Source organism: Ahaetulla prasina, chromosome 4 (assembly GCF_028640845.1).
Source record: "Ahaetulla prasina isolate Xishuangbanna chromosome 4, ASM2864084v1, whole genome shotgun sequence".
NCBI classification, from domain to species: Eukaryota; Metazoa; Chordata; class Lepidosauria; order Squamata; family Colubridae; genus Ahaetulla; species Ahaetulla prasina.
In genome coordinates this window covers 110,689,316-110,716,287 of record NC_080542.1, presented here as the reverse complement: position 1 = coordinate 110,716,287, position 26,972 = coordinate 110,689,316, and the positions used below count along the sequence as shown (strand labels likewise).

Genomic DNA, 26,972 nt, shown 5'->3' with positions numbered 1-26,972 from the left:
GCAGTGGGAGAGTGGTAGATCTCCCCAGGTGCTTGGCTTTGTGAAGTAGAGCCCCAGAGGGTTGAGTCCCACTGAAACCCTGCCAAGCTCTGAAATTCAGCACGCTCCTGCAGAAGCAGGAAAAGACTGCCCAATTGATTTTTTCTATGGATTTCTACATGCAGATGGAAGAAATGCGAGTGAACAATTATTGGATCGCAAGTATTTTTGACTTCCTGACTTCTACCTTTTAAAAAGTGAAAAACAATTTTTTTTTACCTTAACTGACTGTTTAAAATGGCATCTGAGAGGAAGTGAAAGTGAAAGTGAAGTGAAAGTGGAAACTGGCTGTGTAACTAAGAAACGTTATTTGTGGATTGCAACGAATTGAGCTCTCCTATATTTAAAAGGAAAAAGAAAAGTTTTAAAGTTAAATTTTGTGACTTTAAAAACTGAAATGGCTACTAAACCACCTAAGACTGCTGGCAGAAGGGGATCTGAAGTAGCTTTGGAAGATATGCTTAAAGAGCAAAGGAAAATGTTTGAAGAGAGGTTTAAGGAGTTGATGGAAAATAATGAAAAGATAAGAGAAGAAATGAAAGAGAATAATAAAAAATAAGAGAAGATATTTCGATGGCTTTTCAAGGTTTGGCAAAAAAACTGGAGGGGTTGGAGGAGGAGGTGCAAGAAATTGCCCAGTCAAACCAGCAACTAGAAAATAAAATGGGAGGAATGCAAATAAAATTGGACAAAAATGAAGATCAAGTGGTGGCGATGCAGTATAGGATGATGGAAGGAGCACTGAGAATTAGGAGATTACAGGAGGAAAAAGGTGAAGATTTAAAAAAAATTTATCAGAAGCCTTGGCTGAATTTATTGAATTTGATCCACGAGGTTGGTTATCAAATTGATAAAATATACAGAGTTAATTCCTGGATTGCTAGGCAGAAGAAACTCCCTAGAGACATTGTGGTTTACTTTGTGAAAAGAACAGTGAGACACCAGATCTTGCAAGTTGCATATCAGAAAAAGCTGAAAATAGGAGATCAGGAGTTGAAGGTTTTGAAAGAGATTCCTCCCAAGATGTTAAGGGACAGGAAAGACTTTATATTTTTTACACAAGAACTTAAAAAGTACCAGATTCAATTTAGATGGGAAGTTCCAGTTGGTTTGACAGTGTATTATCAAGGAAGAAGATATCATATTGATACTGTGCTTAAGGCCAAAGATTTTCTTTCTACTGTGTTGAAAGTTGAAATAGAAGTAATAGAAAAAAGAATTCAAGAGAGTCAAATGAGTGTGGAAGTTGAGGTGACGCCAGAGATGTTATCATCTGAGGAACAACCCACAAGAACAAAGAGTGATGAAGGGAGCCCTTAAGTGTAAAGAAAAGGAACAATAAATTCAAAGCAAAGGTCAGGATTCTGCTACAGAAGCGGTGGGAGGAGCAAGGCTGAAAATATGGGAGCAGGATCTTCAGCTGATTGCTCAAAAGCTTAAGGAGGACCATAATGGCAAATAAAATTCTGACCTGGAATGTTAATGGTTTGAATTCAGCTCAGAAAAGAAGAAAAATATTTCATTATCTGAAACAATTTAAAAATGATGTGATAATATGTGTTTAGAGACACATATTAAATCATCAGATCAAAAATACTTAATAAATTCAAAATTAGATAAACATTTTGTTGCTTCAGCTTTGGATAAGAAAAATAGCATAGTGGTATATTTAAGAAAGGATATACCAGCTAAGTTAATAGAGGCAGATGTTCATGGAAGATATATTGCTATTGAACTTACATTAGAAACAAAAAAGATTCTTTTGCTGGGTATATATGCACCTAATCAGCAACAAGAAAAATACTACAGAATGTTGTATGATAAGTTGATTCTGTGGGATTATAGAACATATATTATATTAGGAGATTGGAATGGAGTAATTGATACACAAAAGGACACGAGGATTTCTTCTAAAAAGATACCTGCACATGCAAAGCTCCCTAAATCCTTTTTTGAGATGATAGAAGATTTTGAGTTGAGAGATGTATGGAGATTGCAGAACTTGGAGGAAAGAGACTATACTTTTTTCTCTGATAGGCATCAATTTTTTTCACGTATTGATTTTATATTAACCTCTAATGATTTGTTTTCTAGGGTAAAGAAAATTAAGATATTTTCAAGATGTTTATCTGATCATAGCCCAGTTTGGATGGAATTGCAATATGGAAAAGAAGAACATGGAGATTAAATGAAAATTTGTTAAGATATCAGGATAATGTAAATCAATGTAAAAAGCAGATGAAAGAATTTTTTGATTATAATTTGAATAAGGAAACATCGATAGAAATGGTTTGGGATGCCAGTAAAGCTTTTATGAGAGGTGTATTAATATATATTAACAATAGACAGAGAAATAAGCAACAAAGACAGCGTAGGTATCTAGAAGAGGAAATTTATAAGTAACAACAATTATTAATATATAATCCGCATGATCAAAAACTTAAAGATGCAATAAAGTTATTACAGAGTCAATTTAATATGATAATGGCTGACCAGGTGGCAACAAATATACAATATGGCAAATATAATACCTTTTGTAATGCAAATAGACCTGGTAGGTGGTTAGCATACATTTTAAGGAAAAAACAAAAACAACGTACTATAGAAAAAATAGAATATAAAGGTATAGAGACATATCAACAGGATAAAATTAAAAAAGCTTTCTTAGAATATTACACAAATTTATACGCTAAAGATAATATATTGAATATGAATATCGATAATTATTTGAAAGATTATAAGGTTAAAAGCTTAACTTTAGAACAAAGGGAAGAATTAAATCGGCCTATAACTTCTGAAGAAATTATTTTGGTAATTAAACAATTAAAAATGGGGAAAACTCCTGGTATGGATGGGCTTGCAACAAGTTATTATAGGAATTTACAGGATGAAATGTTAGGTCCACTTAAGGAATTATTTAATCAGATACAATTAGGAGGGGGAATTCCCCCTTCACGGAGAATATCTTTTATTTCATTGATACCAAAAGAGGAACAGGATTGTTCTAAACCTGGGAATTATAGGCCAATTTCACTTTTAAATACTGATTATAAGATTTTTGTTAAAATAATAGCAAATAGATTAATGTTAGTTTTACAACGAAGAATTCATACTGATCAATCTGAATTTATAAAAGGGAGGCAGATGAGGAATAATGTTAGACAGATTATTAATATATTGGAATATTTGGAAAAGAAGAATACTCCAGCAGCACTTATTTTTTTGGATGCAGAGAAAGCTTTTGATCTATTGCATTGAGATTTTTTATTTAAATTAATAGATAAAATGCAATTTGGAGATTATTATTATTATTATCATTATTATTATTAAATTAAAAAATTAAAAAATTATTATTTATTTATTTATTTATTTATTTATTTATTTATTTATTTATTTATTTATTTATTTATTTATTAAATTTTTATATTCTAAGGGACTAGGGAATAAAAATGACAGAATATACACATAAAACCATGAATTAAAAAAACAATGAAATTAAACTTTAGAATAAAACCCCATAAATTATAAAATATTAAAACATTAAAACTATTTAAAATATGATTGACAAATAAATAGGTCTTCAGTGGGAATAAGGTAGTTGAAGTAAAGTTATGAGACAGAAATTTTAAGACATTGCTTGGATGGCATAAGGAGTCCCTCTGTGAGAAATAAGGTTGAAGAATTAAAGCAGGCGGAGATGTATGGAAGCCATTGAGCGCTTTAAAGGTAGTCACTAAATTGAAGAAAAGAAACAGGTAGCCAGCAGAGGAATGGTGTTAATGGAGAAGATTACTATCATGCAGCTGCATTCTGAACCAACTGAGCCTCCGGGTGCTCTTCAAGGGAGCCCCATGTAGAGAGCATTGCAGTAATCCAAGCGAGAGGTAACCAGAGCATGAGTGACCGTGCATAAGGCATCCCGGTCAAGGAAGGGGCGAACTAACCAGGCGAACCTGGTAAAAGCCTCCTGGCGACGGTCATCAAATGATCTTCGAAAGACAACCGCCATCCAGGAGGACGCCGTTGCGCACTTTCCACTGGGGCCAATGATTCGCCTCAACAGTCAGCCGCCTGCAGCTGACTGTACCGGGTGCCGCATCCACAGCCACTCCATCTTGGAGGGATTGAGTTTGAGCCTGTTTCTCCCCATCCAGACCCGCATAGCTTCCAGACACCGGGACAGCACTGATAGGCTTCTGGGATGGCCTGGGTGGAAGCTGCATATCATCAGCGTACAGTTGGTACCTCACCCCAAAGCCATTGATGATCTCACCCAGCGGCTTCATATAGATGTTGAACAGGAGACAGAATATGATATGTGAGGTGGTGATCTCTGCCTCCTGAAATGATCAGAGAGATGGAGAACCATGATAAAGAGTATAAATTAACTGGTGCAGCAGGATACCATGGTCGATGGTATCAAAAGCCGCTGAGAGGTCTAATAGGACCAGGGCAGAGGAGCAACCCCTGTCCCTGTCCCTCCAGAGATCATCCACCAACGCGACCAAAGCCGTCTCCGTACTGTACCCGGGTCGGAAGCCAGACTGGAATGGGTCTAGATAGACAGATTCATCCAGGTATTGGGGTAATTGACGTGCCACCACACTCTCAACAACCTTCGCCACAAAGCGAAGGTTGGAGACCGGACGATAATTTCCTAAAACAGCCGGGTCCAGGGAGGGCTTCTTGAGGAGGGCCTCACCACCACCTCTTTCAAGGCGGCGGGGAAAACCCCTCCATCAAAGAAGCATTGATAATCCCCTGGAGCCAGCCTCGTGTCACCTCCTGTGTGGCCAGCACCAACCAGGAGGGGCACGGGTCCAATAAACATGTGGTGGCATTCAACCACCCCAACAACCTGTCCACGTCCTCGGGAGTCACAGGGTCAAATCCATCCCAAATAGTCTCAACAAGACGTGTCTCCACCCTCTCACCTGGATCTACCCAATGTTGATCCAATCTGTCCCGAAGCTGAATGATTTTATCATATAGATAACCACTAAACTCCTCGGCACGGCCCTGCAAGGGGTCATCCCGCACCTCCTGATGAAGGAGGGAGCGGGTCACCAAATGAAAGGTTATCTGCCGATGCAATGAGGGAGGAAACGTAAGAACGCTTCGCTTCCCTCAGTGCCACTAGGTAAGTCCTACTATAGGACCTAACTAGTGTCCGGTCAGCCTCGGAACAGCTGGATCTCCAGGCACTCTCTAGGCATCTTCTCCGGCGTTTCATCTCCCTCAGCCCCTCGGAGAACCAAGGAGCTGGTTGAGACCTGCGCCGGGTCAGAGGCCGCAAAGGCACGACACAGTCTAAAGCACCAGTCGCAGCCTGTACCCAGGCCGCAACTAGCTTCTCAGCTGTGCTGTGGACCAGATCCTCAGGAAGTGGCCCAAGCTCCATCAGGAACCTCTCCGGGTCCATTAGGTGCCTGGGACGGAACCAGCGTGTTGGTCCCGTCTCCCTGCAGTGTTGAGTGGCGGTCCGAAAGTCTAGACGAAGGAGAAAATGATCTGACCATGACAGTGGCTCGATAATTAAATCTCCTAAATCCAGATCATTTAACCACTGTCCAGAGATAAAAATCAGATCCAGTGTGCCTCCCCCTATGTGAGTAGGGCCATCAACTATTTGTGTCAGGTCCAGGGCCGTCATGGAGGCCATGAACTCCCGAGCCGCCGTTGATGACAAGCTGGTTGATGGTAAGTTAAAATCCCCCATGACTATAAGTCTGGGGATCTCAACCACCACCCTGGCAAGCACCTCCAGAAGCTCGGGCAGGGCTGTAGTCACGTAGCAAGGAGCCAGGTACATGATCAACAAGCCCACCTGCACCCTATGACCCCATTTCACAAAGAGGGATTCACAACCGGCTATCTGAGGTACAGTAGTCTCCCTTGGTTCTAGACTTTCCTTAATCACAACTGCCACCCCCCCTTGGGCCCTCGGTTGATGGAATGCTTGGAAACCCGGTGGGCACATTTCGACAAGGGGAATTCCCCCTTCAGTGCCCAACCAGGTCTCCATAATGCCCATAAGGTCCGCGGATCCTCCTGCATAAGATCGCAAAGCAGGGGGGCTTTATTAACCATGGACCGTGCATTGCAAAGCATCAACCGAAGACCCAAGCTCTGAGGATCCCCGCCGCCCAGGGAACGGGAAAAGTCTGAGGGGCCGGGGCGCGTGATCGCTTTTAAACATCGAGCACGCGCCCCCAACGATCGATATGGCCCCTCACTTCCGCCATATCTGCCCCTCCTACTAATGAAACAGATGGAACCACCCTCATCATCAGGAACATCACCCTCCCCCAGAACCTTCGGACCTATTAAAACCCCGCCGCAAGCACGCACAGTGACTGGCCCCTCCCTCGGTGGGCTACCCCCAGCACCCGCCCTTACCCTCCCTCCACTTAAAAATTCCCTATCTAAAAATCCCCAGAGGTTCTTTCTATGTGCATGCCACTTCTGTGGGTCCCAAGACCCGTCATTGAGGCCGGCCCTCGGTAATGTAGGGGGCCATTCCTGCGAGGTGGGGGCACCTCGCAGGCGCAAGAGTTCATTTGAGGAATACCGCATAATAAAAATTCGGCGAAAGATGGCTCCATCTCAAAATTGGCAAGAATGGTTGGTTTTGTAAGAATGGTTTTGTAAGAATAATAAGAGATGGTTTTTTTTTTTACTTTAATTTTTTCCCCTCCCCCTTACCCCCCCACCCCCCACCTCGATTTCCCAGAACAAAATGCAGAGTATCAAAACTAACAATCATAATCCAAAATAATTCCTAAATTATAATCTCTAGTCACTCTACACATAATCACACTCTCAATTCCCCTCTCCTTCAGAAATATATCTAATACAAAATATTTCCTAAATTTACTCATATGCTATTCGATATTTTTTTATCTGATACTTATTTTGAATATAATCAATCCATATTTTCCATTCTAAAATATATTTTTCTTGTGTATAGTCTTTCAAGTAAGCAGAAATTTTTGCCATTTCTGCCAGGTTTGATACTTTGAGTGTCCATTCTTCAATTGTAGGTAATTCTTCTTTCTTCCAATATTGAGCAATCAAAAGTCTTGCGGCTGTTATTAAGTTCAAAATCAATTTAGTCTCTATAGCTGTACAATCCATAATTATTCCTAGTAGAAAGAACTGCGGAGTAAACTTAATCTTCTTTTTCAAAATATTCTGCATGATCCACCATATTTTAATCCAAAATGCTTTAACTTTTTTACAAGTCTACCATATATGGTAATAAGTGGCATCTTCACAATCACATCTCCAACATTTAGCCTGTACATTAGGATACATACATGACAACTTTTTGGGGTCTAAATGCCATCTATAAAACATCTTATAAAGATATTCTCTCATATTTTTCTTGTGTAAATTTAACATTCCTCACCCAAATTCTTTCCCAAGTTTCCAACATTATTGGTTGCTGAAAATTTTGTGCCCACTTAATCATACAATCCTTAACCAATTCAGTCTCTGAGTCTATTTCTACTAATATATTATACAACCTCTTAATATGCTGTTGGCCTTGATCTCTCATTTGTTTTAACAAATTATCCTCAGTTTGCTTAACACCTATTTTTTGATCTAATTTCCATCTAGCTTGTAATTGTCCATATTGGAAGCATGTATAATTTTTCCCTTCTTCCCCCATCTTTTCTCTGGATTTTAATTGTAATTCCCCCTTTTCCATACAAAGAAGTTCTTTATAGGTAACTACCTCCATCTTTTGATATATATTTATATTTTCTATCATGTGTCTCGGGATTGCCCATATTGGAATCTTTCCATCTAATTTATATTGATATTTCCTCCAGACCCTCAATAATGCATTTCTAATTATATTATTTTTAAATATTTTATCTACTTTCTTATCATATAATAACTCGGCATGCCACCCATATAACAAACCATAACCTTCTATATTCAAAACTCTTTCCTCAGTTAAATTAATCCAATCAGTAATTAATGATAAGACAACTGCTTCATAATACAATTTTAAATTAGGCATTTTAAGACCCCCCCTTTCCCTTGTATCCTGCATTATTTTTAATTTTATTCTTGGTTTTTTGCCCATCCATACAAAGTTATTAACCCCCTTTTGCCATTCCTGTAATTTGACATCATTCTTAAGTACCGGTATCATTTGAAACAAAAATAGAAACCTGGGCAAAACATTCATTTTTATAGCCGCTATTCTTCCCAGCAAGGAAAGTTGTAACTTCTTCCAATTCTCCATTTCTTTCCATACCTTCTGCCACAATACCTCATAATTATTTTTATATAATTTGACATTTGAAGCTGTAATATATATTCCTAAATATTTAACCTTTTTAACGATTTCAAAACCTGTAGTTCTTTCTAACTCTTCTTTTTGTTGTATATTCATATTTTTAGTTTTTACATAAAAGAATAATATTTTGGGATTATAAATCATATATATTAATGGGTGATTGGAATGGTGTGTTGGATACTCAAAAAGATAAAAAAAGTTTAAGGAAGATGTCAAGCTGGGCAAAATTACCAAAGGCTTTTTTTGAAATGATGGAGGACTTGGAATTAAGAGATATTTGGAGAGAACATAATACAGAAGAGAGGGATTTTACCTTCTTTTCTGACAGGCATCAATCATTTTCGAGGATTGATTTTATTTTGATTTCTAATGATTTGTATTCTAGAGTGAAGAAGACTAAGATTTGTTCAAGAACTCTATCTGATCATAGTCCGGTTTGGATTGAATTTGATCGGGAAAAGGAGGCTAGGAGATCATGGAGGTTGAATGAGAATTTGTTTAAATATGAACAAAATGTAAATGAATGTAAAAAGCAAATGAAAGAATTTTTTATTATGAATATGAAAAAAGAGACATCTATAGAGATGATTTGGGACCCTAGCAAGGCTTATATGAGAGGAAATCTTATACAAATGAATATTAAATACAAAAATAAATTGCAGAAAAAGAAAAAGGAATTGGAAAAGGAAATTAAAAAGAAAGAACAGTTATTGATACTGGAAATAGTAAAGGAAATAGGAAATAGGAAATAGTACAGGAAATAGTAAAATAAAAGAATCAATAAATATATTAAGAGGTCAGTTTAATATGTTGATGGCAGATCAAGTAGCCATTAATTTACAATATGTAAAACATAATACGTTTAATAATGCCAATAAGCCAGGAAGATGGCTTGCCTATTTAATAAGGAAAAAACAGAAATCACGAACGATTGATAAAATAGAATATAGGGGTAAGGAAGTTTATCAAAAGAACTTGATTAAAAAAACATTTTTAGAGTATTATAGTAAGTTATATACTAGGGATATGATTGATGATACAGAGATAGAAAGATATTTACAACAACAAAATATTTGTGAGCTTACAGAAAATCAAAGAGAAGAACTGAATCAATTAATTACTTCAGAGGAAATTTTGTTAGCAATTAAGCAACTTAAAATTGGTAAAGCACCAGGTACAGATGGTTTAACAGCTGTTTATTATAAAAAATTATAAAATGAGATGGTTGAACCACTTAAAGAGTTATTTAATAAAATAGATGTTCCCCCTTCATGGAGGACAGCCTTTATTTCGTTAATACCGAAGGAAGATCGAGATGGTATTAAAGCAGAGAATTATAGGCCTATATCACTTTTAAATACTGATTACAAGATATTTGCCAAGATATTTGCCAAGATACTTGCTAATAGATTAATGCCAGTGATGAATCAAATAATTCATAATGATCAGTCAGGATTTATTAAGGGTAGGCAGATGAGATATAATGTGAGGCAAATTGTAAATTTACTTGAATATTTGGAACGAAACAACCAAGTCTCAGCGGCATTCTTTTTTTTGGATGCTGAACAAGCTTTTGATAGATTGGATTGGCAGTTTTTGTTTAAAGTAATAGGAAAAATGCAATTTGGGGATTATTTTATCCATGCAATTAAAGCAATATATCAGAAGCAAACAGCACAAATCATAGTAAATGGCGGGTTAACAGAAACTTTTAAAATTGGGAAAGGGATGAGACAGGGATGTCCCCTGTCCCCATTACTTTTTATTTTAACTTTAGAAATTCTTCTGAATACAATACGTGGTTCCGATCGAATAAAGGGAATTAGAGTTAAACATCAAGATTATAGATTAAGAGCTTTTGCAGATGACTTGGTTGTTACTGTATCCCAACCAATATACTCAGCTACTGGTTTAAAAGATATAATTGGTCAGTATGGTAAAGTATCTGGATTTAAGGTGAATCAGCAAAAGACAAAGATAAATAAGAGATGGTTTTGTAAGAATAATTAGAGCGATTTATGAAGAGCAAACAGCCCAGATAATAATTAATGGTAATTTAACAGAAGCTTTTAAGATTGCGAAAGGAACAAGATAGGGATGTCCTTTATCACCATTATTGTTTATTTTAACTCTGGAGCCACTATTGGATAAAATATGAGAATCAAAGGACATAGAGGGAATTAAAGTTAGACAATATGAATATAAACTCAGAGCTTTTGCAGATGACTTGGTGATTATTTTAACAAATCCTATAAATTCAAGTGTTTCTCTGTTGGAAATAATTGATCGATATGGAAAGGTTTCAGGGTTTAAGGTAAATCAGCATAAAACAAAAGTGATAATAAAAAATATGACCAGACAACAGAAAGAAAAATTAGAGGAAATAACAGGATTTGAAATTGTAAAAAAGGTTAAATATTTAGGGGTTTATATTACATGATCAAATGTGAAATTGTACAAGAATAATTATGAGGTGTTATGGCAAAAAGTTCAGAAGGAGTTGATTGTTTGGAAAAAATTGCAATTATCACTGCTGGGGAGAATAGCTGCTATCAAAATGAATGTTTTACCTAGATTTTTATTCCTCTTTCAGATGATACCAATAATTAAGAAAGATAAAAATTTGGAGGAATGGCAGACTGGAATTAATAAATTTATATGGGAAGGTAAAAAAGCAAGGGTTAAAATGAAAATAATTCAAGATTCCTGGGAAAGGGAAGGTTTAAAAATGCCCAATTTTAAATTATACTATGAAGCAGCTGCTCTCTCTGCAATAAGTGATTGGTTTAATTTAATGGAAGAAAGAATCCTGAATTTAGAAGGTTATGACTTGCTATATGGATGGCATGCATATTTAATTTATGACAAAAAAGTGGATAAGGCTTTTAAAAATCATGTGTTAAGAACTGCTGTCTTGCGTGTTTGGAAAAAATACTCTTATAAACTAAATTATAAGGTTCCTATGTGGGCGAGTCCCAGGTATACAATAGAGAATATAAATATAGAACATAATCAGGAAATGATTACATATAAAGATCTTTTGTATATTGAAAGAAGTAATTTGCAATTAAAATCTCTGCACGTATTAAAAAAAGAAGGGAAAAATTATACTTGGTTTCAATATGGCAACTACGTGCTAGATGGAAAGAAGATCAGAAAATTGGTATAGTGCAGAATGAGGAAAATTTGGTAAAGCAAATTAGAAATCAGTCCCAGGAGCATATAAAGAGATTGTATAATGTGTTACTTGAAATAGATTCTGAAAGGGATTTGGTAAAGGACTGTATGATAAAGTGGGCACAAAATTTTCAGGAGCCAATATTATTGGAAACTTGGGAAAAAATTTGGGTTAGAAATGTTAAATTTACGCAGGCACAGAATTTAAGGGAAATTTTTTATAAAATGTTTTATAGATGGCATTTAGATCCTAAGAAATTATCATGTATGTATCCAGATATGCAAGCAAAATGTTGGAAATGTAATTGTGATGATGCTACATATTTTCATATTTGGTGGACTTGCAAGAATATTAAGGCTTTTTGGATAAGAATTTGGTGGATTTTACAAAATGTTTTGAAAAAGAAGATAAAGTTCCTGCTGCAATTTTTTTTACTGGGAATTATCACGGACTGTACAGTAATTGAGACTAAATTGATTTTAAATCTAATAACAGCAGCAAGATTACTGATAGGACAGTATTGGAATAAAAAAGAATTACCTACAATAGAAGAATGGATATTGAAAGTTGCCAGTTTGGCTGAGATGGCAAAAATCTCAGCCTTTTTGAAAGACAATACGCAAGAAAGATACTTAAATGAATGGAAAAAATGGATTGACTATATTCAAAACAGATATCAGATGAAGAGATATCAGACTGTCTTTGAATGATTAGGATGTATTATTTCTGATTGCATTGGGGGAGGTTAGGATTTGATGAGAAATGCAGAAGTATAATTGACTTAGGAGGGAAAATTTTTAGCATATGTTTGTTTTATTTTTAACTATACCTTGTGTTTGTTCTGGGAAGTTGGGGGGGGGAGGGGGAGGGGGATTTGAAGGGGGGAGGGGGGAAAGGGGGGAAGCTTTTTTTTGTAAAAACTTTTTCAATTAAAAAAAAATACTTTATTTTACATGAACCTTTATAAATTTTCCTCTGAGCAGATTGGGATGACATATGCGGTGATAGTTAATATTTAATCATTTCCAATTCTAAATTAATATAACTTTTTTATCATAAACAATGTCACTACAGTGCAAAAGGCAAACGAAAGAATTATATGTTCATTTGAAATTGTTATTTGACTAATGTGTTTTGAGCTAATCAAAATCCCTTAAAAATGGGATTCAAATGGAGGAAATAATTTCTAAAACTGTAAGACCTCTGTAATATTTTCCTCTAGCACTCTGAATGATAGCATGAATTGGACTTGCTTAATGACAGTGTGAAAGAGCCCTCTCTCGATGAATTTACACAAAGTGTTAATGAAGACAAAATCTATTTAAATGTAGCTGGACAGCCTCTATTCAAATAGCAGCTGGCATCATTGTCCTCCGTCAAAAGATAGAAGCAAGTGACAAATAACAGAATTAATGAAAATCTGAAATGACAATTGACTAAATTCTCATTAGTACTTCTTTTCTTCTTGGACAGCTATTATAATCATCTTGATTAGCATTAGTGTTAGCTGTTTGTTACTGACAAACACTAAAAAGTCAGCATAAAAATCTATTGCAGATGGAAAGACGGCAAATCCTTCAGAGAACTTTTGATGTAAAGTTGTCAGCCTTCACTGTTCTTGGAGTGACAAAAAAATAAAAAAAACACCATAAAGGCTCTATGATTGTTGAGCTGCTTGAAGGCTGCATCATTTGTTTGGGATATAAAGCATATCAGCATTTTTTAATTGATTATGTGCTATCAGGTTGATATCCATTCTTAGAGACCACATAAATACTATTATTTATTTGCCGGCTATGGCAAACCTCCTTCCCAGGCTGAAGGTAATCAACAACTGGCAGATGACCTGAATGAGTTTTACTGCAGGTTTGAAAGGAAACTACAGCCACCTATCTCCACAACCCCCATCTCAGACACACCAACAACAGCCAAGCCTCCTACAACTGACCCCATTTCATTGGGTTCACAACCCCTAGTGATCACAGAAAAGGAAGTGCAGGACCTATTTCACAGGCAAAAGCCAGGAAAAGCTCCAGGCCCAGACAAGATAACTCCTTCTTGCTTAAAAGTCTGTGCTGACCAATTGGCCCCCATCTTCACCCATATTTTCAATAAATCACTAGAGATGTGCTATGTTCCTTCTTGCTTCAAACGCTCTACCATCATTCCAGTGCCAAAGAAGCCCACCATCAAGGAACTGAATGACTACAGACCAGTTGCTCTAACATCTGTAGTCATGAAAACCTTTGAAAGGCTAGTGCTTTCCTACCTGAAAACCATCACGAATCCGCTCTTAGACCCCTTGCAATTTGCATACCGAGCAAATAGATCAACAGATGATGCTGTTAATATGGCTCTGCACTACATCCTACAACATCTTGAGTCTCCAAAGACCTATGCAAGGGTCCTTTTTGTAGACTTTAGTTCAGCATTCAATACCATCATTCCAGACACTCTTCTAACTAAGCTAAACCAGCTACAGGTACCGGAACAGACTTGTAGGTGGATCACAAGCTTCATAACAAACAGGAAGCAGCAGGTGAAGCTAAGCAAGATCACATCAAATACCTGTACAATTAGCGCACGGGCCCCCCAAGGCTGTGTGCTCTCCCCACTTCTCTTCTCTCTGTATACCAATGACTGCATCTCCAATGATCCATTTGTTAAGCTACTGAAGTTCGCAGATGACACAACAGTGATTGGTCTCATTCGAGACAATGACGAATCCGCATATAGACGAGAAGTCGAACGACTAGCCTTGTGGTGCAACCAAAACAATCTGGAACTGAACACACTCAAAACCGTAGAAATGGTGGTAGACTTTAGGAGAAACCCTTCCATACTTCCACCTCTCACAATACTTGACAACACAGTATCAACAGTAGAAACCTTCAAATTTCTGGGTTCTATCATATCGCAAGATCTCAAATGGACAGCTAACATCAAAACATCATTAAAAAGGACAACAAAGAATGTTCTTTCTGCGCCAACTCAGTAAGCTCAAACTGCCCAAGGAGCTGCTGATCCAATTCTACAGAGGAATTATTGAGTCTGTCATTTGCACCTCTATAACTGTCTGGTTCGGTTCTGCAACCCAACAAGAAAAACACAGACTTCAGAGGATAATTAGAACTGCAGAAAAAATAATTGCTACCAACTTGCCTTCCATTGAGGATCTGTATACTGCACGAATCAAGAAGAGGGCCGTGAAAATATTTGCAGATCCCTCGCATCCTGGACATAAACTGTTTCAACTCCTACCCTCAAAACGACGCTATAGAGCACTGCACACCAGAACAACTAGACACAGGAACAGTTTTTTCTCGAAGGCCATCACTCTGCTAAACAAATAATTCCCTCAACACTGTCAGACTATTTACTGAATCTGCACTACTATTAATCGTTTCATAGTTCCCATCACCAATCTCTTTCCACTTATGACTGTATGACTATAACTTGTTGCTGGCAATCCTTATGATTTATATTGATATATTGATCATCAATTGTGTTGTAAATGTTGTACCTTGATGAACGTATCTTTTCTTTTATGTACACTGAGAGCATATGCACCAAGACAAATTCCTTGTGTGTCCAATCACACTTGGCCAATAAAATTCTATTCTATTCTATTATGGTATCAGTGGTCAGGCATAGAAATATAAAACTTCTTGTGAGCACTTTTGCCAGAAAACCACAGATTATAAGACTGCTTTGGAAGCTGAGATTTTACTTCTCAGCATGCCAACTTCAATTTTTAATATTATTTTTTAAAATACTTGTGCGAAAGAAGCCTAGTGCATATATTTTTGCCCAAGTGTACAATGTGTGAGGGGGTGTTACTGGTTTTAATATAACAGCCTAACAATTCATTCTGGCTAAAAAGCAGTCAAACTTTTTTCATCAGATTATTTCTGTTGCTTACAGACTGTGACCAAGTTCTAGCCATAGATGCGAGTGGGGAAAGAAAGAATAGAATAGAATAGAATAGAATTTTTTATTGGCCAAGTGTGATTGGACACACAAGGAATTTGTCTTGGTGCATATGTTTTTGTAATATGATAATATTTTTGATCCAATAATTCCAGTTATTTTTAGGATTTTTTTCTTTTCCAAAAAGATCATAGATGCAATTAAATCTTGCAGCCTAATAACTTGCATTTGAGTGGTGGCTCAATGGTTGAAATGCAGTGTTGCAGGCTAATTCTGCCCATAACCTTGAGTTTGATCCTGACAGGCTCAAGGCTGACTCAGCCTATCCTTTAGAGGACCCAGATTGCTGGGGACAATATGCTGACTTTGTAAACCACTTAGAGAAGGCTTTAAAGCACAATGAAGAGTATATAAGTCTTAGTGCTATCACTATTGCTATTTTTTTAAGGAAATATATAAAAAAATTATGCTGACTAAAATTTCCACTTTATTCCCAAATGCTGACTTGAGAGCTACAAACCAGGATCTAGAAAACTGCTAACAAAAAAGGAAACTTTTAAAGTTCCTTCTTTCTCAAAGTAACAATAAATTCAGAAATGCCTCTAACGTGAAAGTGTCTGTTGAAAGAAAATTTAATTAACTACATGGCTTCCTTTGCCATTCTCCCAGAAGCTACTTCGTGACTTTGGGAGTTTGACCAGCCCGAATGGGTTGAGGGCAAGGGGACTGGTAATGAGGTTGATCAAACGCAATTGGGATGACCAAAAGTTTGTCTCTACCCCTCTAGTCACAAGGGGAAAAAAAAGAGGTGTGATGATTCAGGGATTTAAAGATGACGGAGAAGATGACAGTCCTAGCACTGCACAGGAGCTCCTGTCATTTGCCTCAGCTTCTGCCAGTTTAGCAGTTCAAAAACATGCTACATGCAAATCGATATATAGGTACCACTTTGATGAAAAAAGTGCTTTGTGTGGAAAGTATGAATCCAACTGACACTGAACCTGCCTGAATGCAAAGTGAAATAATTGGAGGGGAAAAGCAACATTCTGAGCACAGAGTTACTTCATCCCCTGGACAGTGTGTGACTGTGAACCGAACGGACTAGCAGTTTTAGGCAGCCAACAACTACTCTGTATTAAAATTGGGGTTTCCTGGCTAATGTATACTGCCATATGCTAAATAGATAAATAAGAAATATGTACAAATATAGTTCCTTCTGGGATAAATAGTTTCTATATGGCTTGGACAACTTGTAAATGATAGTGGAGAGCTTTTAATGATTTATTTTACCTGTGACAGTGTTGCCACTGAGCAGCTCAAAGCTACAGCAATTTTGTTTTCTCTGCAAATTAACATTTATTCATTTTTAAAAGTTAGGCTAAACGAATTCAGCTTGATTTCTATAGAAACCAAACTACTGTATGGCAACAGTGATCATTTGCTGTAAACAACAGTGTTCTGAGTGCATAAAGGGTGGAGAAAAATAAAATGCTCTTCTTCCAATTTGGGCTTGGCATCCTCAAAGTGCTGAGCCAGCCTACACTTGCTGGCTGAAGTTTGAGTCATTCTCATTATCCCTATTTTTTTAAAATCTGTTTTTGTTTGCATAAGTATACTTAGGGTTAGATTGTTGTTTTTCTTCTTGAAAGATAGCAGAAAGATACATTACTGGCTATGTTCTCACATCTCATTAAACCGTTATTTGATTTGTTTAATTTTGGCTTAGTGTAGTGCATGGATGGAATTGATTATGATTTGTGATTCAACAAATCACAATTAAAATAAATGCATGATGTAATATTTCATGTACTATCATGAATTAGAATAATGAAAATCATGTGCACATGGTCCTCAACTTATGACCATAATTAAGCCCAAAATTTCTGCTGCTGAGCCAGTTGTTAGATCAGTTTAGTCCCATTTTACAATCTTTCATGTCACAGTTGTTCAATGAATCACTGTAGTTGCTAAGTTAGTAATATGATTATTAAGTGAATCTGATTTCCCTATTGCTTGTTAGAAAGTTGCAAAAAGTGATCACATGACCCTAGGATACTGCCATCATAAATATGAGTCAGTTTCAAGCATCTGAGTTTTGATCACATGACCATGGGGATGCTGCAATGTTTGTAATGAGTCATTTTTTTTCTATACTGTTGTAAATTTGGTCACTAAGTGAACAATTGTAAATCAAGGACTACCTGTGATTTATTCGAATTATTTGGATTATTTTGCTATTTCCTCTTTGCCTGAGATACTTAATTAAGGTGGTGAGGATTCCATTTATAGCAGGGCTGAATCATGTGTTTGACCTTGGAGGGCTGGGGGATTGTGGCCAGCTTGAGGTCATGTTGGGGGCACCTGTGGTGGTCTGAGCACCCTTCCAGGGAGGGCCACCCGCAGCCCTCCCAAGCTGCATTTTTGCTGGCAGAAGGTTGCAGGAGGCCATTGCAGCCAAAAATGCAGCTCTGTTTTCGCTGGCAGAGGCACCACAGGCTGGTCCTTTGCTGTTTCCAGGGTGGCCCTGCAGGCCAGATCTAAGTATCCTGCATGCAGGATTTGGCCCATGGGCCTTGAGTTTGACATCCCTGATTTATAGCTTACAAATTGGGAGATTCAGCATACAGACTATTTGTTCCTGATGTAAAACATACAATATGGACTTTTTATCCTTTGAAATGCTGCAGGATCATAGACACTGAATCTAAATGCAACTGTTCCTCCTATACTAGGCCTTTGTGACAAAAATATTTAGTCCTGTTGGGGGAGGGAGTGGCAGTTTGGTATAGTAGTTAAGGTCAGAATAGAAACTAGGAGAACTTGAGTTTTAGTCAATCACAAGGTCATCAGGTGATTTTAGGGCAATGCTGGCAAGAACATTGCATAGGGAAGTATCTTTGAGTCAAAAACAACCAGAGCAAACATATTTGAACTGCACTAAGAAAAGAGATAAAGGATCTCTCAATGTAGATCCTTGCTAAAAAATTTTTAAAAAAATTATAATATTCCTATTATGTTTCACCCTTTTCTGTGCCTTTCTTGTTTTCAAGGGTCAGCATTTTTAATTTTTGTTAAGCCTACAGATCTCAAAAAATCTGAAGTGTCCCTTTCTGGTTCTTGGTAGTATGTATCAAGCTTGGTTTCCTCTATCCACAGAGAGTTTATAAGAGATTGTTATTAGGAGTAAGTGATTTATATTCTGAAAATAATACAAGACAAAACTATGACTCTTTCTTCCTTACAAAAAAAAAACAAAAACAAAAAAAAAAACCCACCACCCATTTAACCAGGTTTGGCAGAAGGGGAGAAAAAAAGAGTGGAGTTAAATGACTGATAGAGGGATCTTCCAATTGCAGGCATGGTTTCATCTGGAACTTTTTTTTTTTTTAATACAATGCTTTGGAGAAATGGGTACTGGCCTATTCTGATATGATAATATCACATTGCTTACGTGGTAAGCAATTGCAAGAAGCTTTCCTTAGTGATGTTATTTGAGCAGAGAAGTCTGCCAGGTTTAGTATCCACTGAATTACACTCGCCTCTTCTCAATCTTATTGAGAAGATTGCCTGAATATTCACCTTTTTGGTTCTTCACCTTTTTGGTTAAAAATGTCATTTACAATTGTATCCAAAAAAAGAAAAAAATGTGGGTATAACTTCTCCTTAAAAAATAAGCATATAATTTTAAATTTAAACTCTCCTATCCTTTTATAATTAGGTATGTTTCATACCTAGAGATACCTCCAGAGAATTTGCAATTTTCATTGATATTGCCAATCAGGAGAATCAACTACTTAAAAAAAACACCTTTTAAAACCTGTAAATATACTTTATCCACATAATGACATACAAAATGCTCTGACTATTTCTTCTGAAAGATAGCTATGTCTATAAATGTCAGTTATTCTATTGGAAACTCAAAAGATTTTCCTTAAAAAAATAATAAAAATGCACAGGCACTTAAATTAGTGTAATTCATATATACTGTACCTATATGTGGGATTGGTTCCCAAATATAACAATGGTGGTTAGTTCTTGTTTTACTCCTGATTTTTTTCTTTACTACAGTGTGTCAGTGATGTAATATCTGTACATGCATATCTATTTTCCTTCTCTTTTTAAAAATAAAATCTGAAACTTGTTGATGCTCTAATATCACTTATTTTTTTATCTGCATGTACAAAAGTTTATATTTAAGAAGAAGTATAAATATGCATATAATTTGGATTTACTGGGTGCAGAATAAATCTTGGAAATTGCATGAGCAATTCTTCCACTATCATCCATTATTGGCTAAATTCTACCATGGCAAATGGCAAATAACCTCTATTATTTATAAATCTGACGTACAGAATAACCTCTAAGACTGAATTGAACTGTAGTGATCAGAGAATTACTAGCCATTCCATTGTTTTACCATATGGTAAGACCATATGATTCATATTTCCAAATTTACCATCTCTGAAAGTACATTTTGCAAGAATTATATGTCAGCTGAGGTCCCAAACTCTAGCTTTCTGAGAAGGGTTGAATTGGGGAGGGGAGTCACACTCAAGTCACAAATGCTTATCTTCTTATTTTGTTTTCTTTAATCATTTCCAGATGTGTGAAAGGTTTTACATTCCACTTTAGGAGAAGTTTGAAAGTAAAAGTCAATGTGATACTTGTTTTCAAGTTAAATGACAATGGTTTACCACACTATTTACTATAGTGTGGAAGTTCATCATGGTGCTTCCTGAAAAACTGTCTTGGAAATAGCAGCTTTTTCTAAAATCTTCTTGGATCATCTGGACCCCAAAATAGATCTCGGACTAGGTATATATAGATGCCAGATATAGATGTTTAACAAAACAAATATATTTTGAAAGAAACATTATTGAATTTCTTGTTTCAAACAACAACAACAATAAATCCAAAGTTGTAGAGTATTTTCCTAGTATTAAATTTCACTAAATGAAGTGGGAAATAGGTTGTTCAAAGCTTTGAACAAATGTTTTACTTTCAGAAAGTCCATATGCAAGTATAGTGTTGAAGCTGGTGAAACAACATATCCCAATTCCTGATTCTAAAAAGAAAGTTCAGCAGAGACAGTGGTGTACCATAAGTATTTATTTATTTATTTATTTATTTATTTAATTTTGTCATAACAATATACACAAGCATAACACAAAATATTATATAATATATAAACATTTATATGAGGAGAAACAAGGTAGTATAAGCATATATATATATATATATAGGGGAGGAAACAATAGGACAGGAACGGTAGGCACGTTTGTGCTCTTATGCACGCCCCTTAGAGTCCTCTTAGGAATGTGGTGAGGTCAACAGTGGATAGATTTTGAGTAAAGCTTTTGGGGTTATGAGAAGAGACCACAGAGTCAGGTAATGCATTCCAAGCATAGATAATTCTGTTACAGAAATCGTGTTTTCTGTAATCTAAACTGGAGCGGTTGACATTAAGTTTAAATCTGTTGGTAGCTCTTGTGTTATTGTACTCAGGAAGGACATTACAATGGATGATTCTATGAGCTAAACCCAGATCCTGTCGAAGGTGACAAAGTTACAATGTGTACAATATAGAATTCATTACCACAATTTGGGATGGTTTTAAAGCGGAACTGGACACATTAGTTTTGATCAGGATATGTGGCTGGTGGCCTTCATGGCATCCTATGATGTCCAGAATCAAAAGCAGCATGTCTTAAATATGATCAATATGGTTAAATATATATTGATATGGACTATCACCATACAGTGGTCGGTCAACCTCATGTCATAATCTTCCTAGCCACTATATGGAGAAGAACGCTGGATTAGATAGGTCTTTCGGCTGATCCTGCAAGGTTTTTCTTTCTTTCTTAATGTTCTCAGATTTATTTCTTTGGAAATTGAACATTGCAGCTTAGACTGCATTTTTAAACAAAAGTAATTCTATTCTCCCAGTGAGATTTATTTTTGAATGGATTACACTGAAGCTTATGAACATGTTGTTTAATCATTGTAAAAATGCCCTGCCAGCTGGTTTCCTATTTCTCTTTTATAATTGTGAAAATACTGAATGCACGCATGTGTGCACGCACGCACACACACACACACACACACACATATACAGACAAACACACCACTTTTTTCCTCCATTGCTAAATACATGATGAAGCATTGTCTTTTTCTCTGTGTGGTCTCGTTTGATTATAATGCAGAAGTGCCTGGCCACATTCCATATGTAATTAATTGCCACTTTGGTGTTAGATGGTAGGAAGACCAGCTTGGCTTCCAACACAGTGCTTGTTCCCATCTTTAGATTGTGTTTCACACTGCCAGCTGGTAAGTGAATGAAACCTTTCACAGTGAGTCTAATGGACCTGAAGTTGAATCACTGCCCTTGTCATCTCTCCAGTTAATCTAGTGGCAAACAGGGGCTAGGATTCTGCTGTTGACATGCTATTTAGGGCTTCTGATTTCAGGGCAAACATGGAACTTTAGCAAGACAATTACATTTCCCCCCACAAAGATTGATGGTCTTTTAAATGTGAAATGTTCCTTGTGAGGTGTGATGGGCTCTGGAGTTTCTCTAAAATTCAAATTGACTTTATCTATTGTTTAGAAATGGTTGCAGTGTGGGTCATGTGGGTCATACAAGGTGGGTCATATAGTATGGGTCATACAAGGATGAGAAATGAATATTAAAATCAAAATGCAGTTCAGATAATTCGACCTATTATGCTCTCCATATAGATTACATACATAACATACCTACATAATAACAGAGTTGGAAGGGACCTTGGAGGTCTTCTAGTCCAACCCCCTGCCCAGGCAGGAAACTCTACACCATTTCAGACAAATGGCTATCCAACATTTTCTTTAAAATTTCCAGCATTGGAGCATTCAATTTTTGCAGGCAAGTTGTTCCACTTATTGATTGTTCTTTATGAAGGCAGTGAATAGCAGAAAGTACAATGTTTTTTTTCCAGGTAGCACTGGATCAACATCCTTCTTTGGTTTCCTTCTCCCTGTAATTCTATTTCAATTTTGTAGAGTGTAAGTAAACATTTCAATTTTTTTGTCATGGCCAAAGAGAAGGGATGATTATATTATGACCAAAGGTCATTCATTTTTTATTTATATATTTTTATTTTGTATTTCTAAATGACCCATTTCCCTCAGAGTACAAAATGTCTTGCCTTTTACTCTTCATCACTTCAGCAATCTCCCTGGCTTCCAGTGTTTTAATTTAATCCCAAGGGAAAACACCAGTAGGAATCTCTCTCTCTCTCTCTCTCTCTCCTTCCCCCTTTCCCCCTCACCCTCTCTCTTCCTCTCCCTCCTCTCTCTTCCTCTCCCCCCTCTCCCTCCCTCCCTCTTTCTGTTTGTGTTCTAGTTACAATTCATAAATAGGTAAGAAGGTTCATGGAGATATATAAAACAGGAAGGAAAAATCCCACAATTCCACTGGGATTCCACTATCCAGATTCCACTATCCAGATTAAATACAAAATTTCATACCAAAATAATTTAAAGGCTTTCTTAATATGATACTGAAAGCAGAAGGTTGTTTTTGTTTTTTTGTTTTTTTGCATAAAATAGCATCTTGGGTATATGGGTCAAAAGATGCTAACAAACTTTTAGGATAAAATATGGGCCTCATAGTGTGTTGTGATTATCAGAACAGATTTCATTAATGTTAAGTTAAATATGTTAAGGACATATTTACTACTTTGCCCATGTAGCTGAAAAATTCCATTGGAGATGTAAGGAAAAGATATCATTTGACTTGTATGAGATGTTGCATTTTTGTTCCCTGATTAATAATTTATGTCCAGAATATGCTTAGATCAGTCAGAAAAATAGTCAATATAAAATCATTGCATTTTCACCAGTGTGATAATTTGGAATTATTATTAAATTGTGTATGTCTCTGCAGACCCCTAGTGATGAAAAATTCAATAGGCCCAATGTTTTAATTGCTGAATTTGTTTCTTTGAAAAAAGCATTTCATTCTTGTTCTAACTAGATTTTATTTGTTTCTGAGTAAGAATTTTTCTTCTCCTTATTATATACAGTACTATAGATTATATTTTATCAACCCTGTAATTATCAAATAGATTGGGTTGGTTTAGAACTTAGTTTCATAGGACTTATCAGAACTAGGGTTTATGCACTGTAATATAGAATGAAAAATAGAGATTAATTAGTTGAGTTCTTTAACAGTAGTGAAATGAATGTTAAGTGTGAGTTTGATTGAACCCTTTTACTGGGTGTCTTCCTCAATTGCACATCTTCTATCAGAACCTAAGGAACTTGAGGGTTCTGTGTGGTAATATAGCGGTTCCTCCCACTAGGCAGAAAGCACTGATATTGTTTCTGTTGGCACCAGTCTCCTAATTTAGAAGTCACAAGTCTGAGTGCTCTTACTAGCTGGGACCAGTTTTCCTTTACTTTCATGTTTCTGCTAATTCTGTTTCAGGGTCTGGCTTTTTCCAAGCTTTTTCCTGATGTTGCTGTTATCTAGCATCAGTACATCTATCACCATCACTGTCTTCCAGTCCTTGTCTGCTACCATGATGTCTGTTTGATTGGCCAGTAGCTGTTTGTCTGTCTGGATATGGAAGTCCTACTTATTCTCAACACATTTATGTGGAATCTCCCATCAGGACTTAGGAGGGTCCAGTCTTTGCTAGTATTGGATGTTACCATCTTCCTTGCCTCATCATCATCATGCGACTGTGGGATACTGAGCTACTTTAGCATGTCTATAGTTCTGCTATGTGGCCTGCTGATAGTTCCACCTCATCAGTCTTAATTACCTTTCTTCTCTTTACTACCATCCAGCCACAATTCTCCAGTCATCCAGTCATGACATCCCAATGTCCTCAGTGTAGCTCTGTGTTAGGTGCATCAATAAATCTATGTCTCATTCACTATCCAGATATATAGCAGGTTTTGTTTATTTGTTGTACTTGCAGCTCCAAAGTCAGGAAATTTGGCCTTCACCTACGTGCACTGTTTGGACAATTCTACATTCTTAGTTAAGTAGAAGTTAATATTCTAGAACGCCGAAGTTCTGTCCTTTCTTTCCAAAAACCCTAGTCAGACTGCAGGCCTAGAAAGAGAACTTTAGTCCACTGTTTTGTGGATGCCTCGGAAGACTCAGCAAGACAAAATTTCTGTACACGAAAAAATTCCTTGCTGAAATTGCAGCTATCTCTTGCAAAAGACCATGTCTCTGTAACTTCCAACCTAGTTGCTACATTTTTTCCTTTTTACAACTCTGTAATCTCTTGATTAAGTATCTGAATGGAGCTGAGCATTCATTGGCTAGATGCCCTTCCTGATGCCTACATAGAGTTTGCAGCAGATATTTTCTTTTTGCACCCTGATAGAGAAACATCTGCCAGTGCCTAGGATTGAACTCTCAACCTTCTGAGTGAAAGGTGAGAGTTTCAGAAAGAAATTCAGAGTAATGGAATAATGGAGGGCAAGAAAAGAGAAGCGAAAACTTGCAGTGTAAAATCATTTTTATTATTCTGTGATCTAGATCCAGCATGTTTCTTCTCTATAGATACCAATCTAAATAATTGAAACAGGACCCCTTAGGAACAATGATTTTTTGAAACTTATACTTTACCTTTGGAGAGAATTTCTGTCTCCAAAAATGTCTTCCTTACATTTTTATCCCAATCCTTTAAAGTAGAGACTTGGCAATTTCAAATGCATCAGTTTGATAGCTTAATTGAGTGATCAAAGCCCTATCCTTTTTTTGCACATTGGTGATGTGTGCAACAATATTAAAAAGAGCAGGGTTTTGATTGCCTGTTTACACTTACCATTTTGATATTACAAACATCCTGTCTTGAAATAAATCTCTGTGTTTTCCCTTTCTTCTTTTCTATGCATTTTATTTTGTATTCCAACTTGAATTAGAGATGTCATATTAAAAAGTGGTTGGCTTTAGTTGTACAGCTGCCTGACTTTTTTTGCCTCCAATCTTTTCTTCTGACAGATAATTGTAATGGTCAATTACAATTGTTTTTGCTGCATAGGTAAACTAGTTCTAGCTTTCCTACTTAATCAGTTAGTTGTTTGGTCAGCTTGCTTTATCAGAGTACTCAGGATCCTTTGAAAATTAGGCATTTTTGAAGGAGTATAAACCTGGTGTGAAATGGCCTTCCTGCAATTCAGCCAACTCTGCCATACATTGAATAATTTGCAATGTGTGTCAGATTTTATACACCTTGAAACTGTTGAGGGTTGTTGCTTGCTTAAGGAGGAAAACACAACTTTAAAACTAGAACACTTAAGGATAACTTAAGCTGGTGTTACTTACCAAAGGACTAGGGATAAGTGGCAGATACCTAGAGAGCATGCCAACATTCGCAAGATGAACCTAGTGAAACCGGTTGACTGGCACCACCAACCTTACTTGGTCCAATCTCTGAAAATGAAGTAGGATCAGTTCTGTTTTAAACTTTATGGGAGACCATCATGGAATCCAAAGTTTGTAGGCTGAAATGGAAAGTTGAGGAAAAAACACAGAAGAAGATAAAAGAAAACTACTTCTGAATGGTAGCCAAACAAACTTTATGTATATAATGGCTGTATACAGTGTATGGATACATGCAGGACCAGTGGTGAAATTCAAAAATTCTCCTTACCGATTCTGTGCATGTGGCTTGGTGGGCATGTGACTGGGTGGGTGTGGCTTGGTGATCATGTGACTGGCTGGGCATGGCTTGGTGGGCATGTGACCTTGAAAACCAACTATCACACTTTACACAAAAATAACACAAAAGCTATACAACTGATTCACACACAATGCAAAAGCAGCTGGACTTCACACAAAATGGGCCCTGCAACAAGCAGGAACCTCACAGAATCACAGAGAGCTCAAAAACAAACTATCACACTTTACACAAAAATATTGGTTCGGGCAATAAGTAGTAAAAAAATGCTTTAAAAAGTAAAAAAAACTTCCCACAATTACGTGGCATAGCTAAATTGTCATAGCTGATTATCGGAATCTTTTTTTTTCTTTTTAAAACATTTTTTTATTAGCGGTTCAGGCGAACCAGTAGCATTTTCATTACCGGTTCAGGCGAACTGCCCAAAACCAGTAGCATTTCACCCCTGTGCATGACTCATTAGAATTTAAGTTCAGCTCTATGGAGACTCTACTGTTTTTCTTTTCTTTTCTACATAATAAGACAGTGTTCCCGAACACTGTAAAATAAAGTCTCTCTCTCTCTCTCTCTCTCATTTGTTAACTCTCAGGTCATTGCAAATGGATGTCAACAAAATGAAAAACATGCCAGGCTGGAAAACATGTGCCAGGATAGCTGCATACTTTTCTTAAACAGAATGTTACCATTTTTCCTCCAGGGATTTTGTAGGTTTCATAATTTTTAACTCATTGTATGATTTTGCAGAAAACAAGTATTCTTGGTTTTTTGAAACTTGTATAAAGCAGTGCGCTTAGAAGACTAAAAATGCCACATCAGAAGGGCTCAA

The 26,972-nt window shown here is 36.6% G+C and overlaps 1 long non-coding RNA gene across 1 annotated transcript in view; it reads right to left on the bottom strand.

The window, feature by feature from the left end:
- Positions 1-20,704: 20,704 nt before the first annotated feature.
- LOC131198530 (uncharacterized) overlaps positions 20,705-26,972 on the bottom strand; it is a 30,056-nt gene continuing 23,788 nt past the window's right edge. Inside the window, exons 2-3 of the long non-coding RNA XR_009155107.1 lie at positions 25,792-25,970; positions 20,705-22,485 (exon numbers count right to left, since the gene is read on the bottom strand). This is a non-coding gene — a long non-coding RNA (uncharacterized LOC131198530). The remainder of the gene's footprint in view (positions 22,486-25,791; positions 25,971-26,972) is intronic.